Source organism: Eublepharis macularius, chromosome 15, assembly GCF_028583425.1.
Source record: "Eublepharis macularius isolate TG4126 chromosome 15, MPM_Emac_v1.0, whole genome shotgun sequence".
NCBI lineage: Eukaryota > Metazoa > Chordata > Lepidosauria > Squamata > Eublepharidae > Eublepharis > Eublepharis macularius.
In genome coordinates, this window is record NC_072804.1 from 19236472 (window position 1) to 19260689 (window position 24218).

The 24218-nt window shown below is 44.1% G+C and overlaps 1 long non-coding RNA gene across 1 annotated transcript in view; it reads right to left on the minus strand.

Moving 5' to 3' along the window:
- Positions 1–230: 230 nt before the first annotated feature.
- The window catches only part of LOC129342786 (uncharacterized), a 37657-nt gene continuing 13669 nt past the window's right edge, over positions 231–24218 (minus strand). Inside the window, exons 2-4 of the long non-coding RNA XR_008598256.1 lie at positions 6950–6998; positions 4282–4377; positions 231–845 (exon numbers count right to left, since the gene is read on the minus strand). This is a non-coding gene — a long non-coding RNA (uncharacterized LOC129342786). The remainder of the gene's footprint in view (positions 846–4281; positions 4378–6949; positions 6999–24218) is intronic.

A 24218-nucleotide genomic window follows, 5' to 3' on the forward strand; every position in this document is an offset into this window, starting at 1 on the left:
CAACAAAAAACACAGGGGCAACCACTGGCCAAAGGGCCCGGTCCCAATGCATGTTGAACCAAGAAAGCCCAACAGAACCAACGTGAAACCAGAGAATTTCAGCAGAACTGAAGTTACACTGTTGCAAGCCCCACAAGGCCAGTGTCACTTGCAGCAGCCCGGCAGACCCCAGAGTGGATGTGCTAAGGTAACATCACAGAACAGAATCCTTGACTCAGGTGGCTGGAAAAGAGCTTCCATACGTTTTAATAGTTGTATAGAAAAGGAAAGAAAGATAGAGGCAGTATGGTGTAGGGATTGGTGTGTTGGGTTAGGATCTGGGAGCCCTAGGTTCAAAGCCCCACTCTGCCACACAAACTAGCTGGGTAACTTTGGCCCAGTCACACACTCTCAGCCTATCCTTCCTCATGGATAAACTGGAGACAAGAATTATGTAAGCCACTTTGGATCCCCATTGGAGAGAGAGGGTATAAATGCAGTAAATAAACTAATAACAGGGATAGAATGCCCTGCAGTGGTGGTGATACCATCTGCAAATTGTATATACGCAGGCATGAAAGCAGAGGGCTGTTCCAAATAGCACAGAGGAAAAGAACAGAAGAAGTATTTACAAGCCGACACATCTCAGGTAGTTGGATTCAACCCAGAGGTCTTCAGCTGCCTTATAAAATGTTACGCCATGAATATTACAGTACATTCGATCTCTGAGCTTCAAAGACTGATAGATCTGCTTTGAGATATTTTGTGTGGCCAGCATCTATTCCACTGGACCTGATGTTAGCTGTCAGTTCGTAGCATGCCATATTTTGGCAAGGACTTTCAGTTCTCATCATCGGCGCTCATTCCTATAAAATAGAGAAAAGAACACCATGCTGAAACAATCACTGTGTGACTGTAAAAGTGTACATAATGTTTTATTAATCTGTTATATTGTGTTATTCTACTATATAAAAAGCAAGTTGTATTGGCGATGACTCACTTTTTATCCCTGCACAGGCTTGTCTGGCCTGCATGAGGATAAAGAGTTGTTGCCAGTACAGCTTGCTTAGGAGGGGGCAGGGAGGCCCAGCGCACTGGTGGGAGGCCACGCCACCCTTCTCTGTCACTGCAGCAGCCTCTTTGGCCTGCTGCGGAGTGCAGGAGCACTTTAGGGCCCTTCGCGCTGCCCCATCAGCATTCTTGCACTCTGCAGTATGCGGATTTTGGCCCCAAACCAGCCTGGTTTGGCTTCAAACGGGAGCACCGCTGGAGCAGCGCCATGAACCCTGAAGTGCTCCTGCGGTCTGCATCCACCTGATTTCTAGAGTTAATTTTTTTAAAAAAAAACAGGCGTGGTTACTAGTCTTTTATAACATGTCCTTCACCATGGTTTATTGTCAACTTTTCTGCACTGCAATATTCTGAAAAGGCCTTCATCAAATGCCAAAAGCCCACAGGAGACCTAAATAGAAAAAGTGTGTCATTTGCACATAATAACACTGATACTGGGGTATCAGCTAACATTGTTGGGTGAAATTTAGGGTTTGTCCAAAATTGTGACATGTCATTTATATACAAATTAAACAATAATGGGGCTAACAAGCATCCTTGTCGAACTAACATCTTTTTATGAATGGAAAGAGCCCAGTAGCACCTATAAGACTAACAACATTGGTGGTAGGGTATGAGCTTTTGTGAGTCACAGCTCATTTCTTCATCACTTATAGGTGCTACTACTGGCCTCTTGCTCCTTTCTTCTGCTAAAGACAGACTAATATGCAGGGCTCGTTTCTAGGGGGAACGCACTGGAATGCAGTTCCGGCAGTTCCCCAAAGAGGTCACATGTTAGGTGGCCCCGCCCACCAGACTCTTGGCCATTATGGGCCCGTTTTGTCCTGGATTGGGGCCAAAACGGCCCAAATCGGGCCTCTGATGGGTGGTGGATCACTCTTCCACTCAGCAGCGGCCTGATCCTGACCATTTTGGGCCCCTTTTCGGCCATTTTCAGCCCCTTTTTGCCATTTTGAATGCCCAGGATTGGGTCCAAAACAGCCAGGATAGGTGATGTCAGGGGGTGTGGCATATGCAAATCAGTTATGCTAATGACACACTTCTGGTGATGTCAAGAGGCGTGGCATATGCTAATGAGGTATGCTAATGAGTTCCTCCAGCTCTTTTTCTACAAAATGACCCCTGCTAATATGTCTACCCATCTTGATCTATGTAAATAGGAAGAGTTGGGCAAAAGGCCTTCAAAACTACAACAAACCCAAGCTGAAGGAGAATCATATAACTTTTTTATTAACCATAGCAGTAGGGTTGCCAGCCTCCAGGTAGTGGCTGGAGATCTCCTGGAATTACAACTGGTCTCCAGGCCACAGAGATCAGTTCACCTGGAGAAAACGGCTACTTTGGGGGGTGGACTCTATGGAATTATGACATGCCAAGGTCCTTTCCCTCCCCAAACCCCACTTTCTCCAGGTTTCTCCCAGTTTCGCCCCCCAGATCTCCAGGAATTTCCCAACTTGGAACTGGCAACCCTACATAGCAGTCTTTGATCAATCAACAATTTGCCTAGTTTGTCCCATAGATGATCTCTTGGAATTGCATCAAAGGCTGGGTGGAGATCCATAAAAGGCATGTATAGTTTACTTCTTGGTGCTGATGTATATTTCTTGGCTAAGTAATATAAAACTAAACAATGGTCTATTGTAGTCCTTCCAGTAACAAAGCCTGCTTGCTCAGGGCCTAGAATCTTTTCAGAAGCCACCCAATCTAATAACTTTAGAAATAACAAGGAAGAATAAAGTTTTCCTAATGAAAAGGCTAATTGGATTGGTGGGATTTGCTCTCTCATCTTTTTTATGAATAGGAATTATAATAGTTTGTCTCCAACCACTTGGAATTATACCATTTTCCCACCAAAATATCACATGACCACAAGGAGAGGTGCTATTCCCTCAGTTGTCTTTTTGCTGCCATAGAGATCTCCATTGCTGTTCTCTGCTTTTACCTCACCTCATCCTTGAGGCTGAGGAGAATTATTTCTTTTAAAAGTTTTTAACCATCAATTGTCATTCCAATGAAGAAAAAAACTTCATTTAAAGAAGAAAAATTTCTTTCTTTCCTATCATCCGCTCTTTCCCCACATATTAAAAATAGCGACCTACTCATGGAACCCTGGTGGCTCTTTCACACAATTTCTGGTGTCACCATTTCCAAAACGGAGGCATGCAGTTATGATTCCTTTTTCGTGACGCCACTAAAATGGAATCATAACTGACTGCCTCCATTTTGGAAATGGTGATGTCAGAAATTGTACAAAAGTGGGGTGCTATTTTTAAGATGTAAAGAAAAAAACCTACATTTAAAGAAGTAAAGTGTCTTTCCTGTCATTATTATGGCTCAAGAAAGGCCTCTTCAAGAAGCTTGAAAATGCCAGCCCGCTTAAAGGCAGCTGCTCCCTCCCTGGCACCCTTGAGTACCAACAACTAAGTCCAGAGGAGTGGCTCATCAAAGCCTCCTCACAACAGCTCTCTCTTCAAGGCTGCGGCTGTGTTCCAACCTGATTAAAGGCACCTTCCCCCCTCAGTTCCAAGGGGAGAAGCGTAGAAATGTGGCCTGATAGAGCCCTTAGTTCCAAGTGTCTTTTCCATGCCTGCCTAAATAAATTCTCTCCCTTCCTTGGCTGTGTCAGCTCTAAGGGGAGACACCTTGAGATGTAGCTTAACAGAAGTCTCCATTCTGAGACTGGGAATTTTTTTTCTAAAGGCTTTGGCTGCCTGCCAGGCTAAATAACAGCGTCTCCACTCCCTTCGCTCTGTCGGCTCTGAGGGGAGATACCTGGAGGTGTAACATAGCAGAGGCCTAGGATCTGAGCCTGAGAGGCTTTTCCCCAGTACCTATGGAAATGTGCCTGCCTGACTCAACGAGTCCCTCCTCCTTCTAGGCTGTCCTTGGGTCCAAGGTGAGGTCCCTGGAAGCAAGGGTTAACAGAACTAACACAAGACTAACAAAATTTGTGCTAGGGTATGAGCTTTCATGAGTTGCAGCTCACTTCTGTATCTGAAGAAGTCAACTGTGATTCACAAAAGCTCATACCCTACCACAAATGTTGTTAGTCTTATAGGTGCTACTGGACTCTTGCTCTTTTCTACTGCTAGAGCGAACACAAATAGCAGCCTGGAACCATTCATATAATGATTGGGGCTCCACAGCTACTTCTGTTTTAACAGAGATGAAAAACCTGCACCTCTAAGCCCAATGTTTGTTCCATGTATGGCCACATTCCCTTTTTCCTACCAGGAAATGCTGCTGGCTCTTCCCATGGTCCTTAGTCTCATTGCTGTAGGATTCAGCAGTCATGTAGGAATGTGCAGTCAGCACAGAGTAATTATGCTGCGGAAACAAAAACAACATAATGTCTAGCACAGGTCTTCCCTAGCAGTCCTTCAGGCAGTTTACACAGTCATGAGTGAAAAAGTAAGATTCTAGTATCCTGGGACTAACATAAAATATGAAACAGACTCCACAGCATTACAATTGCCACTGCGAGGAGAGAGTTGTTATTGCAATTCTGTTCATCCTGTCTTTGGGATCATTCCTGTATGACACCATTTCTAACAAGAAATAGTGGTTAGAGCGTTGGGCTAGGATCTGGGAAATCCAGATTCAAATGCCATTTTGTCTAAAAGGCTTGCCTGTGACCTTGGGCCCTTTGCATTCCCTCAGCCTGGCCTGTTTTGCAGGGTTGTTGTGTGGATGGAATGGAAAAGTATAAAATGTTGCATCCACTTTGAGTTCTCATTGGGGCTGAAAGGTGGGGCTTAGATAAACTCCACACCCATTTTTTTAAAGGAAGTCTTACGTTTCTACTCAGACAGGATGCCCCACAAGAAGTCCTTATTCTTTAACACACAAACTTTCATTAAATTGACTATTGTCAGGGTCCCTACCGCAATCCTTTAGCAAATTTATACTTTATTCCATCATTATTGTTGTGGATGGCCTGCAGATTAAATAGCACTTTATCTCTAATTCAGTGACTGTAGAGTGTGAATGCTATAAACTGTTGGCTTATGTGGGAAGCAGAATTTCCCTGCTGCAATTTTTCCTTGAAGCTGCTAATTAATGGATCATTATGATTCTTTTACTATCCCCCTTGAAGGGAGCATGACACATATTTTAACCCCACCCTAAGGCATAAAGGGTATTGGCCAAAGTGTTACAATTGAGATCACTGAACATCTCCAATGGCAAATGCAAGTCCAGTGACTCTCTAAGGACTAATATTTATTTGATAATTTTGTGAATTCAGGTTACACCTTCAGATATCTGTGACTTTCACAGCCTATGACTGTAGTTATGGGGCAAGTCTGTTCCTTTAATCTGGAACGAGGCTGCCCTAGTCCACACTAGGATTTAGTGTTTTCTTTTAAAATAGCAGCTGTTACTGTGACTTCACACTGAGACTGAATTCTTCAGTCTAGACAGACAATACTCCATGGGGAGGAACAGGCTTGCTGTCGAATCCTTTAAATTCATTTTTCTGTCCTCAGTGATGATTTACGCTACAAGAGAAAATAAAAATTCAGTGGTCTGCTGCCATATCCACTACTTACATACAATTGTTTTTCACATATGTGTTGCTTTGTGGGCTCAAACGATCCCTGGTCGTTCCCACCTGTCCTCTCAGGAGTGGTCACCTGTCTTCTAATTAATTGAAATATTCAGTTCAGTATTTGGGGATACCCAAATTTATTTTCTTCTTTCTTAGACAGAGCAAATGTGCATCTTTCTTGAGCTTTCAGTGCCCTATCATCAAGTGTGTGAATAACCTTTCAGATCCCACCCGTGCGTATTCCTGGTGAGGGTTGGTTACCAGCGCCACCTGCAATGAAAGACCTCTCACTAAGCGATGTAGCTTCACATGTGCATTTCTGCTCAGGATCCGATATAGCTGGCTGTAGAAGGGGAATGATGCTGGAGTGTTCCAGAATGGCTATTGTATGCAACAACAGTCAGTGCTCCCGTTGCATGGCCTTACTTTTGGTGCAACACATTGATGCCATCTGTCTGTGCCCTCTTTCAACCATCTGCTCTGCAATTTTCTCAAAGATGTCACTATTCCAGTGGGATACTGACAATGCCTCCTGTACCTTTCCCTCTCCCAATAGTTCCAGGAGATCCAGTGTCTCCTGCTCATGCCAAGAGACCCCTCTGCCACCACCAGCCCTTGGAGCAACCATATCAGGGACCCTTCTCTTCTGATCTCTGCCGAAAATGGTGCTGAGAAGTGGGAATGAAAGGATTTTGGAGCCCAGCTATGACTCTCCACTATTGGTCATCCAGTCACATGATATTGGATGGGGTGGGGTGTGGGTGATCAATTGTGCAGCCGTCTGCTGCTGCACCATTTGCCATCTTGTAACTGCTCACAAAATAGAGATGGTAGAAACCCTAGCACTTTAAAAGCATTTAAGAAATCAAATAAATGAAATCTTCATTCAAGACGTGATGTGTGTGGGTACCAGAAGCAAATCAATGCTTATCAAATTGTCAGGTTGCTCTGAGCCGCAAGGACCACATTAAAAGCAACGCTTAAGTGTTGCTGCACTTAATTATTATTTTTTTTTAAAGGAAAAGGATGTTGTGACCCACACAAGTGTTTCTGTGGGCTGCCTGTGAATGGGGTCTGCTTAAACAGTACAAAAAAGTTGTTCCACCATACGGCCAAATTTGCGGTACGCAGAGAATAATGCACTTGAGTTTTGTCTACTTTATATTGTGAACTCCTATTTGTTTCGTGGACCGACTTATTGGCCCCTGAGGAAGTGCAATACATGAAACAAGTTTATTGATTAGCCAGCCACTTACTGGGCTGGGTCCTTCTCCCATCTTCACAGCTCCACCTGCAATATAAATAAAAACAGATTACATTTTTGAAGCAACATATTTGTGGATCACTTACCTGTTGAACTAGTGTCTTCTTTTGGAGCATCTTTCTCTGGCACAGCTACCTGAAAGAAAAGCATATGAATAACCTTAACTCAAGAGCAGGAATGGACTGAGTTTTTTTCGATTTACATGGCCGTTATCATAGTTTTCTCTCTAAGTATTTCATGTATTACTTTCTAGAATAGTGTGGACTGATTTTTGGAATATCTTTTAAATATTTGTTAATATTTATTACTGCATTAGTCACTTTGCACTTTTGAATTGCATATAAATTTCTATCAATATTTTCTGTATTGCGTTTGTCAGATATACCCCAGTAGTTTCCCACTAAGGTCTTTGCGGTTCTTACTGGGGGTGCCTCTCTTATTTGTACTAAAAAAAAAATCACAGAATGTCTGCAGGGGGGAAACAGGGAAAAGATGGACAAAATTCATTTCTGCATCCAATGACTCACTTGCATGTGTGGAACTCTGGAGAATATGGGAAGCAGAATGGAAGCAGAAATGCTGTCAAATGACCATGCGGAAAGGACCTTATTATACATCTCTCTGCCTTCCCTGCTGTTGGGGAAGCAGAATGCTAGTGGCAGAATTCCAACACCTTGGATATTTATAAAATGTCTGTCGATTAGGGTATCCCACTTGAGACTGCAATATGGTTTTTATCTCTGCTTTGTTGATGGTTGGTTACCAACTCGTTCTAGGGCAACCCCCCTCCCCTTTTGTCCTACTGAAAAAGAGTTACCTTTGCCTTTTCAGTCTTAGTCGATCCACATTTTACTAAGACTGTTCAGTGTTTTCACTTTCTCAGTTGTGTTCTTATATACCTGACTTCATCACCTTTTCAGAATTTGTCTTCAGTTTAAGTTTCACACTTAAAGGGATACCCAAATTTATTTTCTTCTTTCTTAGACAGAGCAAATGTGCATCTTTCTTGAGCTTTCAGTGCTCTCTTCTTCCTAGACCACTCTTGCGATGCTGGGACTCTGAGACTTAGTGCCATCTCAAGGGCAGCCCCTGCAGTTTGGAGGCCCTGAGGGTGTGTCTCCAGGTAGCTCCTGGTCTGCTGCAAAATGACTTTGTCATACTACCTCATAGACATACCTTACTTTTCTTTGTCTTTGTTTTACTCCATGTCACTGCAATGCGTTGCATTTATGATTTCCTCAACTAACTGGCACCAACTCCTAGGTACTGTGATTGGAGACATGAGCTATTGGGCCTTTTGAAGTGCTGTGAGGGTCCATGGCCTGCCCTTTTGTTTGCTCCTTTTCTGCCAGGCACCCACATCATTGGGGAATGCCCACTGGCAAGGCAATCTGTTTTTATGTTTTATCCTCTGGCTGGTTTTGCTGGCAGGTAGTTCAGCTAGCAGCACAAGGTTCATTGATGGTGCAGACTATCCATCTTCTCTTTGGCCCTATCATGCTATTCTGGTGTGGATCTGCTACGTTTTCTTTCCCAGTGATGACTTTGGCAGTGTTGGTCAGCTCCTTTTCCTGTACTATAACAGTAGTTTCAGTTTTTTTCTGAGTGGCAACTGCTGCTCCTTGACTACCACATCTTGCACCTCTAAATGGGTAAGAGTCTCTACTGAGGCTATAGTAGGACTTGGACCCTGCTTCTTGTAGCTATTGAATATGTTTGGGGTTCAAACAGCCTAAACTTTTCTTTCTTATAGGATCTCCAATGACATTCAAAGTAGGAGTGTAACGCCTTGTTAAACGTTTGCACCTCCCTGGTGCTTCCTTTTTTGTGTACAGCACTTCCACCTTTGGAATGAGGACGTTGTGGGTTCTGTCCTATGTCCCCCAGTTCATAGTGTTTCACAATGTTAATGTGTCCAGTGCCCTGGCCACAATTCCCTACCAAGGGCTGGTTTTCTGTCCTCATGTCTCACAAGAGTATCCATTGTATTAAAATAGTAAAGAGTCCAGTATTAGCACCTTTAAGACTAACCAACTTTACTGTAGCATAAGTTTTCAAGAATCACAGCTCTCTTCAGATGCTGTGGTTCTCAAAAGCTTATGCTACAATAAAGTTGGTTAGTCTTAAAGGTGCTACTACTGGACTCTTTACTATGTTGCTACTACCGACTAACACGGCTAACTCCTCTGGAGCTATGACCATGGAAAGCACCGCATTCGTTGCATTAGTCATAGGATCCTAGGGAGACCTGGCCGTATCCTCACACAACCCTTTCTTTGTGAGTTGGTAAAGGCTATCACACTCCCTTGAGCAGTAGAAAAGAGCAAGAGTCCAGTAGCACCTATAAGACTAACAAAATTGGTGGTAGGGTACGAGAGTCCGTGAGCCACTGCTCACTTCTTCAGACTCTCGCTCTTTTCTACTGCTCCAGGCAGACTAATATGGCTCCTCATCTTGAATACTTTCTGGAGTGCATGACTGTTCAACATCCTTTACCTTGTATAGCTCTCCTCACTAGAGTGTCGTTTATTCCTTGCTGCATCCCTGCTTGCATTTTGGCAGGGCACTTTTAGAGCGCTCCCTGCTCCTTTAGAAACGCCTCTGGGTGAATGCCAACGAGACGTTCAGCATCTGTTGGGAAGGTGGTCCTCCACAGTCTCTTACTTTGAGAGCTACACACTCACCTCCTTCAGTGCTCTCCCAATGTGGGACTGCACAGAAGCCATGAAGATGAAAACAAGGTTGCACTTACGGACAGTTGTTCATCTAATGTTCTTCTGTGCAGGCACACGTCCCTCCCTCCTGCCCCACTGTGAACTCTCCAGTTTCTGGGGGGTCTCTGGAAGTGGCATGGAGAGAACTGAGGGAATGGCACCCCTCCTCCTGGTCATGTAATGGTTGTGGTGGGAAAGCCCCCAAAGAGGAGGAGTGCTCCTTGTCTTCTAGAAAGCTCTGGAAATCTTCTCTGTGGCTGGCCTGTGTATGTGCAGTCCCAATGAGTACCTGCACAGAAGACCACTCAATGAACAACAGTTACAGGTAAGTGCAACCCTGTTTCCCCAGTATAACATTCTCAGTTGTGAAATTGGGAGAGTGTACTATCTTTGGTGCAAAGTTAAATTTGGTTTCTGAATGCTTTGGGTGCCCTGCCTTCCCACAAGGAACTCTGGAAAACGTAGTTTTGCAAGTGTCCTCAGTATCTCTAGCTAGACATAAAAGCATATTGCAGGGCTCCTTGGGAAAACCCCTAACAATGAACTCATTCCCAACTTCATAGGCACACACGTGTTCCTGATCTACCTTGAGTTGTCAGAACGTGCACGTCACCGTCTGGCTTGTACTGAAAAGTGTCTGAAGGCCACCTTCTGTCATTGGATCCTCTCCATGGCAATCTTCTTCAGAAGCTCTGCTCCAAGTGCTTCTGCCTTCAGAGGTGAAAGGGTGGCTACCAGGGGAAGGTGCTTCTGTTCCCCACTGATGGGCACCCACCAATCCCCCCTCCCCCACACTGCAGCCCTCGCGCTCCATCCCAAATCACAATCCATTCTAAAGGCTGTCCGGACGAGGAGTTTGGGGGGAGGGAGCTGGGAGTTCCCGGTTGTGTAACAGAAACTCCTTGGTTTCTTTGGATCCAACCCAATGCCTTTAAGGGCCTACAATTAGAATGTAGGAAATAAGTAACAGTACATGCCGCTGGCAGTAGTAATAATGTGGCAATCTTCGACAGAACCTCTTCCCGATTCTCCTTGCGCAATAAGAGGCTCAACGGCAGGCTCATCTGCCTGCTGGCGAATTCATAATGCGTCCTGATCAGCTTTACAGATACTTGAAAAGATAGGTGATAGTACCTCCCCCTGGCTTCTGCTTTTATTTTTTGTTTGTAGCATATAAAGAGTGGGTGACCACACATGTAGGATGGCACAAAAAATCAAGACTAATGAAAATCTCAGTGAAAGTGTATTATAAGGAGTATGATATACTCAAAACCTTTTTCAATCATAAACTCAAACTTAGATAAATACAATAATCAGCACTGACTAGGAAGACGTCCAGCGGGTAAGTACATTATACAACTGGTGCTGTGCAAAACTGTGGGTGGGAAAGCATCCAACAGGTAAGTTCCCACAAAATCTCAAAGGCAAGGTAAGTATCATATGTTCATTTTCATGCCCAATATATTAATTTTCCTTATTGCATTATTTTTAGGTGGTGCCAATGGCTGTGGAACGCCAAGAGACGTACCCGTGTCACCCAACATACAGGGCTGGCAAGATACCTGATGTTTCATTGCAATAACCTCGTCAGGGGCGAAGACTTGGTCCACCAGACAAGTGTAGTATAAAGAACATTTTATAGCACCATCAAGTAAATAAATCAGTCTCAGCATCCTCTAGAAAATGCTGAGACTGATTCTTTATACTACACTTGTTTGGTGGACCCAACGAGGTTATTACAATGAAACATCGGGTTTTGAGTATATCATAGTCCTTATAATACACTTTCACTGAGATTTTCACTAGTCTTAATTTTTTGTACCATCCTACACGTGTGGTCATCGACTCTTTATATACTGCATTTGTGGTTGGAACCTCTTCGTATTTTTGTTTTTATTTTTTGTTTGCCATCCGCCCCTGTGGACCCAAATGATTACATGCAGGATTGTGCAATATGTGTTGCTCAGGGAGACTTGTGTAATTGCAACCGCAACTGGCTTAATGATACCAGTTTTAATTGTCTATGTTGTATTGTGTTTTAAGTGGATGTTATCCACTCTGAATCTGCTTGTGAAGAGAGTGAACTACAAATCAAATCATCATCATCATCATCATCATTCAAATTACACACAACACAAGCCATAATAAATAAAGATCACATGTTATCATTGATTGGCCTTGCTGAGCTGATACAAGTTTCTGCCAGAGACCCAAGTATCAGCCAGGTATTGATGCAATATATACACTGTTCCAAGTAATGCCGTCTTTTGAAATTCTCTAGGTGTTATGTCAGAAAGCTGCAGTTTTTCCATATAAGTTGCAAAATTTATTATTGTTGTTGTTGTTGTTAGGTAAAAAAGGTAGACCCCTGTGCAAGCACCGAGTCATTACTGACCCATGGGGGGACGTCACATCACAATTTTTTTTGGCAGAGTTTTTGTTACGGGGTGGTTTGCCATTGCCTTCCCCAGTCATCTACACTTTACCCCCAGGAAACTGGATACTCATTTTATCGACCTTGGAAGGATGGAAGGCTGCGTCAACCTTGAGCCGGCTATGTGAACCCGGCTTCCGCCAGGATCGAACTCAGGTCGTGAGCAGAGCATGGACTGCAGTACTGCAGCTTACCACTCTGCACCACGGGGCTATTATTATTATTGTTGTTGTTGATGATGATGATGATGACCACACTGCATTTAGTTGCAAGCAGATCCAGCTGCTACATAAGCCTGGCATTCACTTCGGTGTTAAGCTTGTCTCTGGACTTCATCACGTCTGACTGCTGATGGCGATTCACGGGATGGAATGCTCCTCCCTATGACATAATAATGCAGTGTATCAGGTGGTACAGCTCTAAGCCACGCCTTCCCCACACCGTGCTAATTTTTTATACGTACAGAGATTTTTTCCATGAAGGGTCATCCCATTGTATGAGCACCTTTCTGCTGTCTGAAGTGTTCGTGCAGGCATTTCAATGGGAATGAGGCTTGAAGGGCTACTTACTTGTTAATAAAAACAACTATAACAATAACAACAACAACAATACCAACATTCAATTTATATACCACCCTTCAAGACAACTTAATGCTCACTCAAAGCTGTTTACAAAGTATAACAACAAGAGCAGAAAAAAGCACGCCCCAGACGGAAGAAATTACAAACACCCAATGATGAAAAGTATAATAACAATATTTCATCAGAGTTGTACGTAACTATACAAAAATATTTAATATATCCTAAGGACACACAGAGTCAGAATGATGTACATATATATCAACAGAGTCCAAAGGAAACCAAAGCAGTATTGCTGAGAAAATAGTCCGTCCAATTGTAGTCAATAGACTTCCCAAGTACGTGCAATAAGATGGAATACACTATATATCCAGGGGCAACCACCCAGAAAACCGCTGAGGGTTAACTTGAGCTGCTGCGAGAGGAAGGCAAGGCAACCGCTGAAGGTTAAACTTAAGCTGCTGCGAAGGCAAGGCAACGAGCGTCAGCCGGCCAAAAATTCTTTTTTCTCTCGTTTCAGACCTGAGGGTCCTTCTTCAGGCCACCATATATTACAAAGTCATATGAACAATTCATTTTCCAACAAGTCATATCCGTGTGTGTCAGAGACTGAAACGAGAGAAAAAAGAATTTTTGGCCGGCTGACGCTCGTTGCCTTGCCTTCGCAGCAGCTTAAGTTTAACCTTCAGCGGTTGCCTTGCCTTCCTCTCGCAGCAGCTCAAGTTAACCCTCAGCGGTTTTCTGGGTGGTTGCCCCTGGATATATAGTGTATTCCATCTTATTGCACGTACTTGGGAAGTCTATTGACTACAATTGGACGGACTATTTTCTCAGCAATACTGCTTTGGTTTCCTTTGGACTCTGTTGATATATATGTACATCATTCTGACTCTGTGTGTCCTTAGGATATATTAAATATTTTTGTATAGTTACGTACAACTCTGATGAAATATTGTTATTATACTTTTCATCATTGGGTGTTTGTAATTTCTTCCGTCTGGGGCGTGCTTTTTTCTGCTCTTGTTGTTGTATCAATTGAAGCTTGTTACCCCTCGTGTTTGTGTAATTTGGTTTACAAAGTATGTCATTGTTATCCCCACAACAATCACCCTGTGAGGTGGGTGGGGCTGAGAGAGCTCTGAGAGAGCTGTGACTGACCCAAGGTCACCCAGCTGGCTTCAAGCGGAGGAGTGGGGAATCAAACACGGTTCTCCAGATTAGAGTCCTGCTGCTCTTAACCACTACACCACACTGGCTCTTAATAGGCAGTACTATATTTTGAACTGAGGAAGAGATGCTTGAGCCATGGACTCATTCCCATATACTTCAATTTCCAGCACCATTGTCCTCAAGGCAGTTTATATATCTAGAACGATGTAAAAGAATGGCAATAAACAGCTGTCATTGAACATGCTAGAAACAAATCAAAAGAAGAATATGGAACAGACGGTAGTACAAAGAGAGATTAAAGAGAAATAATGGAGGAATATGGTTGCCTCAGTAAGACCCAGTGACTAATCCTAAACTCACTGCCATCTGAAGCCCTTTAGGAGTCTGTCTACACAAGACATCTTACACAGGGATGCTCAAATGAAAGATCTTACATTTGTTCTCCCATTGTGGATACACGTGCACCATTAGAGAGACAGAGTGCACTTGAATATAAGACCACACAGAAAGTAAGGGTCTCACCACACGAGACAAAATGCACTTGAATTACACGGGTAATTCAAGTGTATTTTGTAATTTGAGTGTATTTGAGTGTAATTCAAGTGTAATTCGAGTGTATTTTGTCTCATGTGGTTTGACCCTGAGAGCCAAGCTACAAGTGACGAATGACACTTGAACGGCAAGTGAACAGACTCACGTGTAATCCTCCCTGTTCACTTGCGCTCCACTAGGTGATCAAGTGGAGCACAAGTGAGCAGGGAGGAATACACGTGAGTCTGTTCACTTGCCGTTCAAGTGTCATTCATCACTTGTAGCTTGGCCCTAAGTCACTTGAGTGTTCCCGTGTGAGATGTCTTGTGCAAAGAGACTCTCAGAGATAAGCCAATGTATAACACACTGCAGTAACCAAGATGAGAGACTTCAAGAGAACTTCAGTTGCTGTTCACATCTGAGGACAACGTGGTTGAAGTGCAGACTAGGGCTTGGGATAGGGGGAAGTTAAATTCACAGGCACATAGCTTCATCGTCTGTACCCCTGCAATAAGAGCTGAATTTAGATGTACCCTAGTAGGGCACTATGAATGGTTATCTCATTATCAGAAGTAACTGACTTCCTTAACAGAAACAAACTGATCTCCATATCAGAAGCTACTGTTTGCATCTACTCTGCCCTCCCCTCTCCACTTATATATCTGACCAGTTTCTTCTTGCCCTCCATGCATCTGACGAAGAGAACTTGATTCTCGAAAGCTTATGCTACAATAAAGTTGGTTAGTCTTAAAGGTGCTACTGGACTCTTTTTGATTTTGCTACTACAGACTAACACGGCTAACTCCTCTGCACCTAGTAGGTGGTTCACCCATACTGTTGCACAGAATTAAGAGAAGGTACTTACCCTGTTGCCTTCCTGCTCAGACAGTAGCTGTTTCTTTGTCAGCTGAGACATTTCCAGCCTCTTTCCTTCACTAGCCAACAGTTTTCACTGCTGAAAAAATCTGTTTTATTGGGCAAAGATTTCAATTGAACTTTCTGCCTTAACTTGTGTATTAACAAAACAACTCTCAAAGTGATGCCTAGATTCCATGTAGTTTTGCTTTTACAACCTGGTTTGGCATCCACTAGACTTTAATTGATGTATCCAGTACTTTCTGGATGCAACTCTTTTATCCTGAATAACTGAAGTGTTGGAGCAATTACTGCCATTTAAATACAAATATAATGTGCTTTCATCAACAAAGTGGGAAGATTACATCAATGGATGTGTACAATTCAAGAAAAGCACATTTTTCCAAGAGAAAAATATCTTCTAGTAAATAAAAATTGTTTGGAGGCAGTACATTTATGGCTTCTTCCTATTTCAACAAGTCTCAACAGGGACTTTGACTGGCTCAAGCCAACTAATGTTGAAAGTGCATTAAAATGTAAAGTGAAATGCCAGTCTGTCTGCAGGCATATATGAGAACTGAGATTGCTGTGTTCTCAAGCTAGTAGCTGTGTCGAAACTGAAATTGCAGAAGAAATTCTCTGGGCATACAGTTGAAAAACCATGAACAACATGAGTGATACAGAGTTAAATGGCAAGAGATGCTAGAAGATGCAGGGAGATCCTCTCCCCAATTTTTTTTAAAAAGCAAATTGCAGCTATGCCTCAGAGCCAAGCTACAAGTGACGCCTGACACAGGTTGGACACTTGTCAGCTTACCTCAAGTTTTGATGGGAAATGTAGGCGTCCTGGTTTTACAGCTTGGCTCTCCATTACAGCTGCAAGCTGAGGATGCCTACATTTCTCATCAAAACTTGAGGGAAGCTGACAAGTGTCCAACCTGTGTCAGGTGTCACTTATAGCTTGGCTCTGAGGGCCAAGCTATACATGACAAATGACACTTGAACACCAAGTGTATTTCTCCCTGTTCACTTGCCCTCCACTCAATCCACTTGCCATTCAAGTGTCATTCGTCATGTGTAGCTTGGCCCCGAGTCTAATTTAGAGTCTGTTCACAAAAGTTTGCAAATATATGCAGTGTGCAGGTAGCTTCTGCAGTTCGGTGTTGAAATGGAGAGAAGAGTGGAGGTGATGAAACTAGTACTTGTTGTGTCAAATGATTGTGAACTGAACACTTACATGAGCCCTTGCTGTAATAAACCATAGTTTTGCACCGGGCTTTTTTTCAGCTGGTACGTGGTGGAACAGAGATCTGGCAGCTCTTGAAGTTAATCACATGTCTGGTCACCAATCTCCAGACAAGGATCAGTTCCTCTGGAGGGCTTATTAACCCTCTTCGGTGTGCTCTGTAAAGATCCGGAGCACACCGACAAACTTCTTGCACAGCTGACAGTCCCTGCCTGAAAGCTGAAGCCGGGGTTTGAAGCATTTCCGGCTTTCCTGTGCTTCAGCTGGGGAATCCCCCCTCCCAGCTGAAGTTTAAAGCGCTCTTTTGGGGCTTCCTTGGACTTCAGCTGGGAGGGGGGAACTGGGAAGGGATGTGCCCTACTGCGTTGATGTCACTTCCAGGAAGTGACATCATCACATGGTTTCAGGAGCGACAGGGTCACCACCTCCTGCCAGGAGATACCCCAGGTGCTGGCAACTGAGTTCCACCATCTCTTTCCCCAGAAAAAAAAGCATTACCTTTATAGTGAGCACATCAAGGCTTGAGAATACACTGTCATTGGCTATCTACTACATGTGGATTGGCTAACAAGGAAAACTCTCCAACTTTCCCTGCATCACCAAGGCTAGCCTACTAAGGCCTGTCAGGGCAGGGGAACTCCTGCCCCAAGCTTGTAGCAGTGACGGGGAAATTTTTTAAAAATTCACTGGCATCCAAAGCACGATGATGTGACTTCCAGGGAAAACCCAGCAATGACAGCAGTAGCTCTAGGAATTGCTGGAAAGAGTTTCACAATACTGCCTCCCACCAATGGTTCCAATGCCGGCTCCGGTAAATAACTGGACTTCATAAATCGGTTACAATTTGCTCCTGTGTTTCCACCATTCCAGGGCTTCCAATCGGTTCTGATCCTGTGGGTTTCAGGCCTTTTGTCGGTTCCGATCCCACTGGTTCCAGCTCCCCTCTGGTTCAGATCTTTTCAGTTCTGATGGCTACCATTCCTGGAGCTCCACCCATTCTACCCTGTCAGATCCAATCTCATTCACCTGTTTTTTTTAGGATTCAGACAACAGTGGGACAGTTGAGGCTTGGGGCTTGGTGGCTGGGCAGAGTTTGTGGGCATGATGACATCACTTTCAGAGATGAGAATCGCCAGAAAATTCCAGAGATTTCTGGAGTCCTACCTGCAGTCACTTCTGGGTTCAAGTTCAAGTTAGCATTTATTGGCATATAGCAGCAATGCAAGTTATCCACTTACAAAAAAGAAAGAACGAAGCTAAAAGAATACTGCGCTGTTTCCCAAAGTATGGGTCGTGGCCCACGTGGTGGGTCGCGAGCAGATATTGGGTGGGCCCCAATGTTCCCTCTAAGATGTGCAGTGCTGTGAGCCAAAAATGTATTTTGTGAGCTGAAACTTGCATAAAAATTTATTTTGTGAGCTGACTCACATAAAATTTTTGAGAGCGCCTTTTTAGAAAAAAAACTGCAATCTACAAACACACAAACATTTGGCTACCACATAAACCAGTTTGTAGAAGCTTATAACCACAACCTGATAAATATCTGAGAATTAATTTTTAAACTGTATTTTAAGCATGTTTTTAAAGAATGTTTTATACATTATACCTGTAAACATAAGTCACATTTCATTACAGAGACTTTCAATTTAACTTCTCTCTTCTTCCTTTCTCTGTTTTCCAGAACTTGAAAACACTGGTATTTTATTGATATTGAGCCAAAGGAGGCTGGAGCAGAGGGTCCAGAGGAGTTAGCCGTGTTAATCTGTAGTAGCAAAATAGTAGAGTCCAGTAGCACCTTTAAGACTAACCAACTTTATTGTAGCATAAGCTTTTGAGAGCCACAGCTCTCTTCGTCAGATGCATCTGATGAAGAGAGCTGTGGCTCTCGAAAGCTTATGCTACAATAAAGTTGGTTAGTCTTAAAGGTGCTACTGGACACTTTACTATGGAGCAGAGGGGAGTCTGGGAGGAAAGCTACTCATGTGAAAAATGTACCAAGCCAAACAGGACTGAAAAAGAAGCGGGTGAAAGAACCAGATTATAAAATACAGGACAAATGTCTTCCCTGGCAGCAGAGTCAAGGAACAGGGGATATGGGCAAGTCAAAGAGAAGAGAGATACTGCCTCTGAATAGGATCCAAACTTTATTGGAGCAAGAAGGAAAGGGGAAGGGAGCCAAGATCCACAGCAAAGGGCCCAAGGATGATGCAACTTCTGGGTTTTGAAGCCAAGCTATCCTTGGTCCCTTGCCTTGCTCACGTGGGATTATTCCCCCCACCCCAGCCCCCTCCATCCACCATTGCCACTGAAGGAGACACAAGGCAGAGTGGGTCTGTTTAGAATTTCACATGCCTTCCTTCTCTCCGAATGCTAAACTTACAGTTCAACCCTCCTCAAGCCAAATTCAGAGGTGTTTGTTGGTGAGGCAGATCCTGAGATTTCCTGTTATGAAGAAGAAAGGAAAGGAGGGAGAATGAGAAAGAGATGGAGAGCTAGTTTTGTGCTTGCAACAAGCCACTGAAGGTGCATTTTACTTACATTTAAACAAAAGGTGTCAGCTTTATGCTGGCAAAAAAGGAGACAGAGATTGCTCAGAGAAATGCCCTGATGCTCAAACTCAAAGGTGGCAGAGGAAGAATTTCTTCTACATGTGCAGAAGGGGAGTAGGCTTGCCATTCTCCTGGTGGTGGCTGGAGATCTCCCTGAATTACAACTGATCTACAGGCAACAGAGATCACTTCCCCTGGAGAAAATAGTTGCTTTGGGGGTGATCTCTATTGTACTGTACCCTGCCAAGGTACCTCCCCTCCCCAAAGTCTGCCTTCTCCAGGTTCCATGACCTAAATCTCTAGGAATTTCACATCCTTCACCAACAAGCCCTCAGTGTCACAGGACAAGCCTACCCCACTGCTATCCTGCGCCATCCTTCATTCCCGGGCCCTCACTGTCGCAGGCCAGGCCTGCCCCAGCGCTATCCTGCGCCATCCTTCATTCCCGGGCCCTCAACATCGTGGGTGAGGCCTGATCCAGAGCCATCCTACACAATCCTTCATCCCCAGGCCCTCATTGTTGCAGGCCAGGCCTGCCCCAGCGCTATCCTGCGCCTCCTGCGCCATCCTTCATTCCCAGGCCCTCAACGTCATGGGTGAGGCCTGTCTCAGTGCCATCCAGTATCATCCTTCATCCCTATGACCTCATTGTCGCAGGCCAAGCCTGCCCCAGCACCATCCTGCTCCATCCTTCATCCACAGGCCCTCATTGTCACAGGCCAGGCATGCCCTGGCACCATCCTGAGCCATCCTCCATCCCCGGGCCCTCATTGTCACTGGCCAAGCTTGCCCCGGTGCCATCCTTCATTCCCAGGCCCTCAACATCGTGGGTGAGGCCTGATCCAGAGCCATCCTACACAATCCTTCATCCCCAGGCCCTCATTGTTGCAGGCCAGGCCTGCCCCTGTGCCATCCTTCATCCCTGCACTCTCAACATCGTGGGTGAGGCCTGCCCCGGCGCCATCCTTCACTCCGGGCCCTCAGCGTCACAGGCCAAGCCTACCCCAGAACCATCCTTCATCCTCGGGCCCTCAGCATTGCAGGCCAATTCTGTCCCAGCGCCATCCTGCTCCATGCTTCATCCTGGGGCCTCAGTGTCACAGGCCAGGCCTGCCCCAGCACCATCCGGTGCCATCCTTCACCCTGGGCCCTCAGCGGTGTAGGCCAAGCCTGCTTCAGTGCCATCCTGCCACATCCTTACCGTTCAGAGGGCGCCAGCTGAGCAGGCCATCAGAGAGGAATCATCTCTGCGCTCCTGAAGCAATCATGTGCGCCAAGAGGTAATATTCTGTGCGCAATTGTGCACAAGCGCACACTAGAGGGAAAGCTGGTGGGCCCTGAAACTGATAGGGCGACAGTCGCAACATGTCGGCCGGGCTGTGTCGTTCGGCCGGCAGCCGAACGGTTACTAATAATTTAATTTCTCGCGGCGAGGCGCGGAGTGTGATCGTTTGTCGTGGGCGCGGAGCGAGGGCGGGGCGGCCCAAGGCGACTCGTGAGCCCGAGTCACTGTAGTGTTCGTCATCGCATGTTGTGTGTTTATTATCTTCTTAAAACTAAATAATGGACAAGTGGTTGAAACGGATAGCAAAAAGTACGCCGCCAGCGGCGGATTGTGTACAGAGCGATGAAAAAATAGAAGACGTTATTTCGGATGACAAAAGTGACACTGAGCCTGACCTACTAGCTCCCTCTACGAGTTCACATGAAACAAAACTTCGAAAAGTTGTGAGAAAATATGATGTCGAATACCTGAAACTAGGATTCATGTGGAATCAAGATATGGTGGATCCACACCCTCAATGCGTTATTTGCTGCGAAATATTGGCGAACGAAAGTATGCGTCCAAGTAAGTTGACACGTCATATAGAAACAAAACATTCCCATTTAAAAAATAAGCCAGTGGATTTTTTTCAAAGAAAGTTATTGGATATGAAATCTTCAAAGAATATTGTTTCACATTTCATAAATATTAATGAAAATGCTACTTATGCCTCATATCTTATTAGCTTAAGAATCGCCAGAGCAGGTAAACCTCATACCATTGGTGAGAATTTAGTGTTGCCATCGATTAAAGATGCGGTTGGAGTGATATTTGGAGAAAAAGAAGTAAAGGAAATCGAACGTATACCACTTTCCAATAATACTGTTGCACGAAGAATTGACGAGATGTCCGAATGGGCAGAGGATGAGTTAATCCATAGAGTAGTTGGTAGTAAATATTTTACACTACAACTGGATGAGTCTACTGATGTGCAAAGCCTATCTCAGTTACTTGTTTTCGTGCGTTATATATGGCAAAACAACACGCATGAAGGTATCTTGTTCTGCAAACCCATTATTCGTGTTATTTGGAGAAAAAGAAGTAAAGGAAATCGAACGTATACCACTTTCCAATAATACTGTTGCACGAAGAATTGACAAGATGTCCGAATGGGCAGAGGATAAGTTAATCCATAGAGTAGTTGGTAGTAAATATTTTACACTACAACTGGATGAGTCTACTGATGTGCAAAGCCTATCTCAGTTACTTGTTTTCGTGCGTTATATATGGCAAAACAACACGCATGAAGGTATCTTGTTCTGCAAACCAATTATTCGTGGAACGGCCGAGGAAATTTTCAAAGAAATTGATTCTTATACAAAAGAAAAAGGTTTGGAATGGAAGAACTGTGTTGGCATATGTACTGACAGAGCTCGAGCTATGTGCGACAAAAATAGCAGTGTGGTCACGAGGGTTCTTGAACGAAGTCCCAATGCTTCGTGGACACACTGTAGCCTTCACAGAGAAGCACTGGTTTCAAAACCATTGCCTGATGATTTAAAAACAGTATTAAATACCGCTGTGAAAATTGTAAATTATATTAATTATATTAATTGTTATAATATTAATTATATTAATTATATTAACAATTATATTAATTGTTGTCTCCATAAATCTCTTCTTCTGCATACAGAGGTACGTTGGTTATCCAGAGGGAAAGTACTGATAAGATTAGTGGAATTATGCAATGAAGTTACAGTTTACCTGGAAGGAAAAAATGAATATCTTGAATCTCTACCGGACGAAGAATTCATCCTCAAGCTCACATACTTGGCGGATATTTTCTCAAAGTTAAACAAACTCAATTTGTACCTGCAAGGATCAGACGGATCCGACATTTTTGCAGTTCACGATAAAATTCGAGCGTTCATGAAAAAGCTTATGTTGTGGAAGAGATGTATCGAGGAAGGCAAGTATGATTGTTTTAAAACATTTGAAACTTTCATTATAGAAAATGAAGTGCAGCCAGATATCAATGCAGTGTCTGCAATTTCCACTCATTTAACAGAGTTGAAAAATAACTTTGACGCCTACTTCGGGGAAGAGATGAAAAAGTTCGACACCATGAGCTGGATTTGTAACCCGTTTCAAGACAACATACCAACTTTAATGTCAACAAAAGCAAGTGAAGAACTTATTGATTTATCAGAAGATACATCGCTGAAAAACACTTTTAATCGCAAGCAATTAATGAAATTCTGGCTGTCAGTTGCTGACACCTATCCCTGCCTGTTTGATGAAGCCATGAAAGTCCTCCTCCCTTTCACTACCTCATACTTATGTGAAGTGGGATTTTCAGTCATGGTTCATATTAAAACTAAATACCGAAATAAGTTGGACGTAACAAATTCATTGCGATTAAAAGTGACTAAATTCGAAGTCGATGCTAAAGCTGTAATGGCAAGAAATAGGAAACAAATACATCCTTCTCATTGAAATGTCACATCTTATATTTAGTAAGTAAAAATTTCAATTATAACTGGATGTTTTTCTTTTTTTCTTAATTGAACAGTCCTTCACAATAGTTACGATATGTATTAACGAGAAAATGCTGCAGCAGCAATATAACGCTGCTTTTCCCCCTTCATGTTAGGCACGGGTGCGTTATATATGGTTGTTGTATTAGGTGGGTCCCGAACTTTGAAATTTTTTTTAGATGGGTCGCGGTCCAGACAACTTTGGGAAACACTGGAATACAGCATTAACTTCTGGGTTTTTCATGGAAGCAGGGCTCATTTCGAGGGAGAACGCACAGGAACACAGTTCTGGCAGTTCCCCAAAGAGGTCACATGTCAGGTGGCCCTGCCCACCTGACTCTCGGCCATTTTGGGCCCGTTTTGTCCTGGATTGGGGTTGAAACGGCCCAGATTGGGCCTCTGACAGGTGGTGGATCACTCTCCTGCTCAGCAGTGGCCCGATCCTGACCATTTTGGGCCCCTTTTTAGCCACTTTCAGCCCCCTTTTGCCATTTTGGGCCCAATTTCGGTCCTGAATGGCCAGGATTGGGTCCAAAACAGCCAGGATAGGTGATGTCAGGGGGTGTGGCATATGCAAATCAGTTATGCCAATGACACATTTCCGGTGATGTCAAGAGGCGTGGTATATGCTAATGAGTTATGCTAATGAGTTATGCTAATGAGTTCCTCCTGCTCTTTATCTACGAAATGACCCCTGCATGCAAGTGAAGCAATGGCACCTGCAATGGCACCGGGTTTTGAGCCGTGGCAGGCAGTGGGAGCTCAGGGGAATCCCTGCCTTGACCGAGGGGGTGACATCCCTGGTTTCCAGGGACCACTAGATGGCAGGATTTCTTTTGCCAGAAAATGGGTCTATACCTTGGATTTTCTTTGTGGTTTCATGTCTGGAGTTTCATGTGCCGATGTCACTTCAGAACTGGCATCAGATCCATCACGGGAGAAAGCTGTGGGTGATATTGCTTCATCTTCTCCAAATGAGGATTACTGCCTGTTCTTGGAACACATGGTGTGCACAGCCAGAGCACTTGAGTTGGGTGTTTTGGCCTTTACCCCAAAACCAAAGGGTAATTTGCTACAGGTCTTATATTCCAACCCCACTTCTTTGATAGCCTTCCCACCAGTGGACGATCTGCTGGGCATTGCCCACAGCATGTGGGAAAACCTAGACTCCATCCCTACAATTTCTCAGAAGATTGAGAAGTATTATAAATTTGAACTGCAGGATTGCCCTTTCTTGTTTAACCACCCATGTCCATTTTCTCTGCTAGTGGAAGAGGTGCAGGATAAACAGGACCCTTTGCAAAGTTTGACATTTTCACACTCACTGCATTCAGGTCACTCCTTTTTGGCCACACCGGGAATGGTAAGGGTCATGTCCCAAGGTCATTACCTCCACCTACCAGCAGTATCAGACCTCTTATACAGGGGTCAGGTGTGGCACCATGATATAACCACTCTGAAAGTGACCACACGGTTA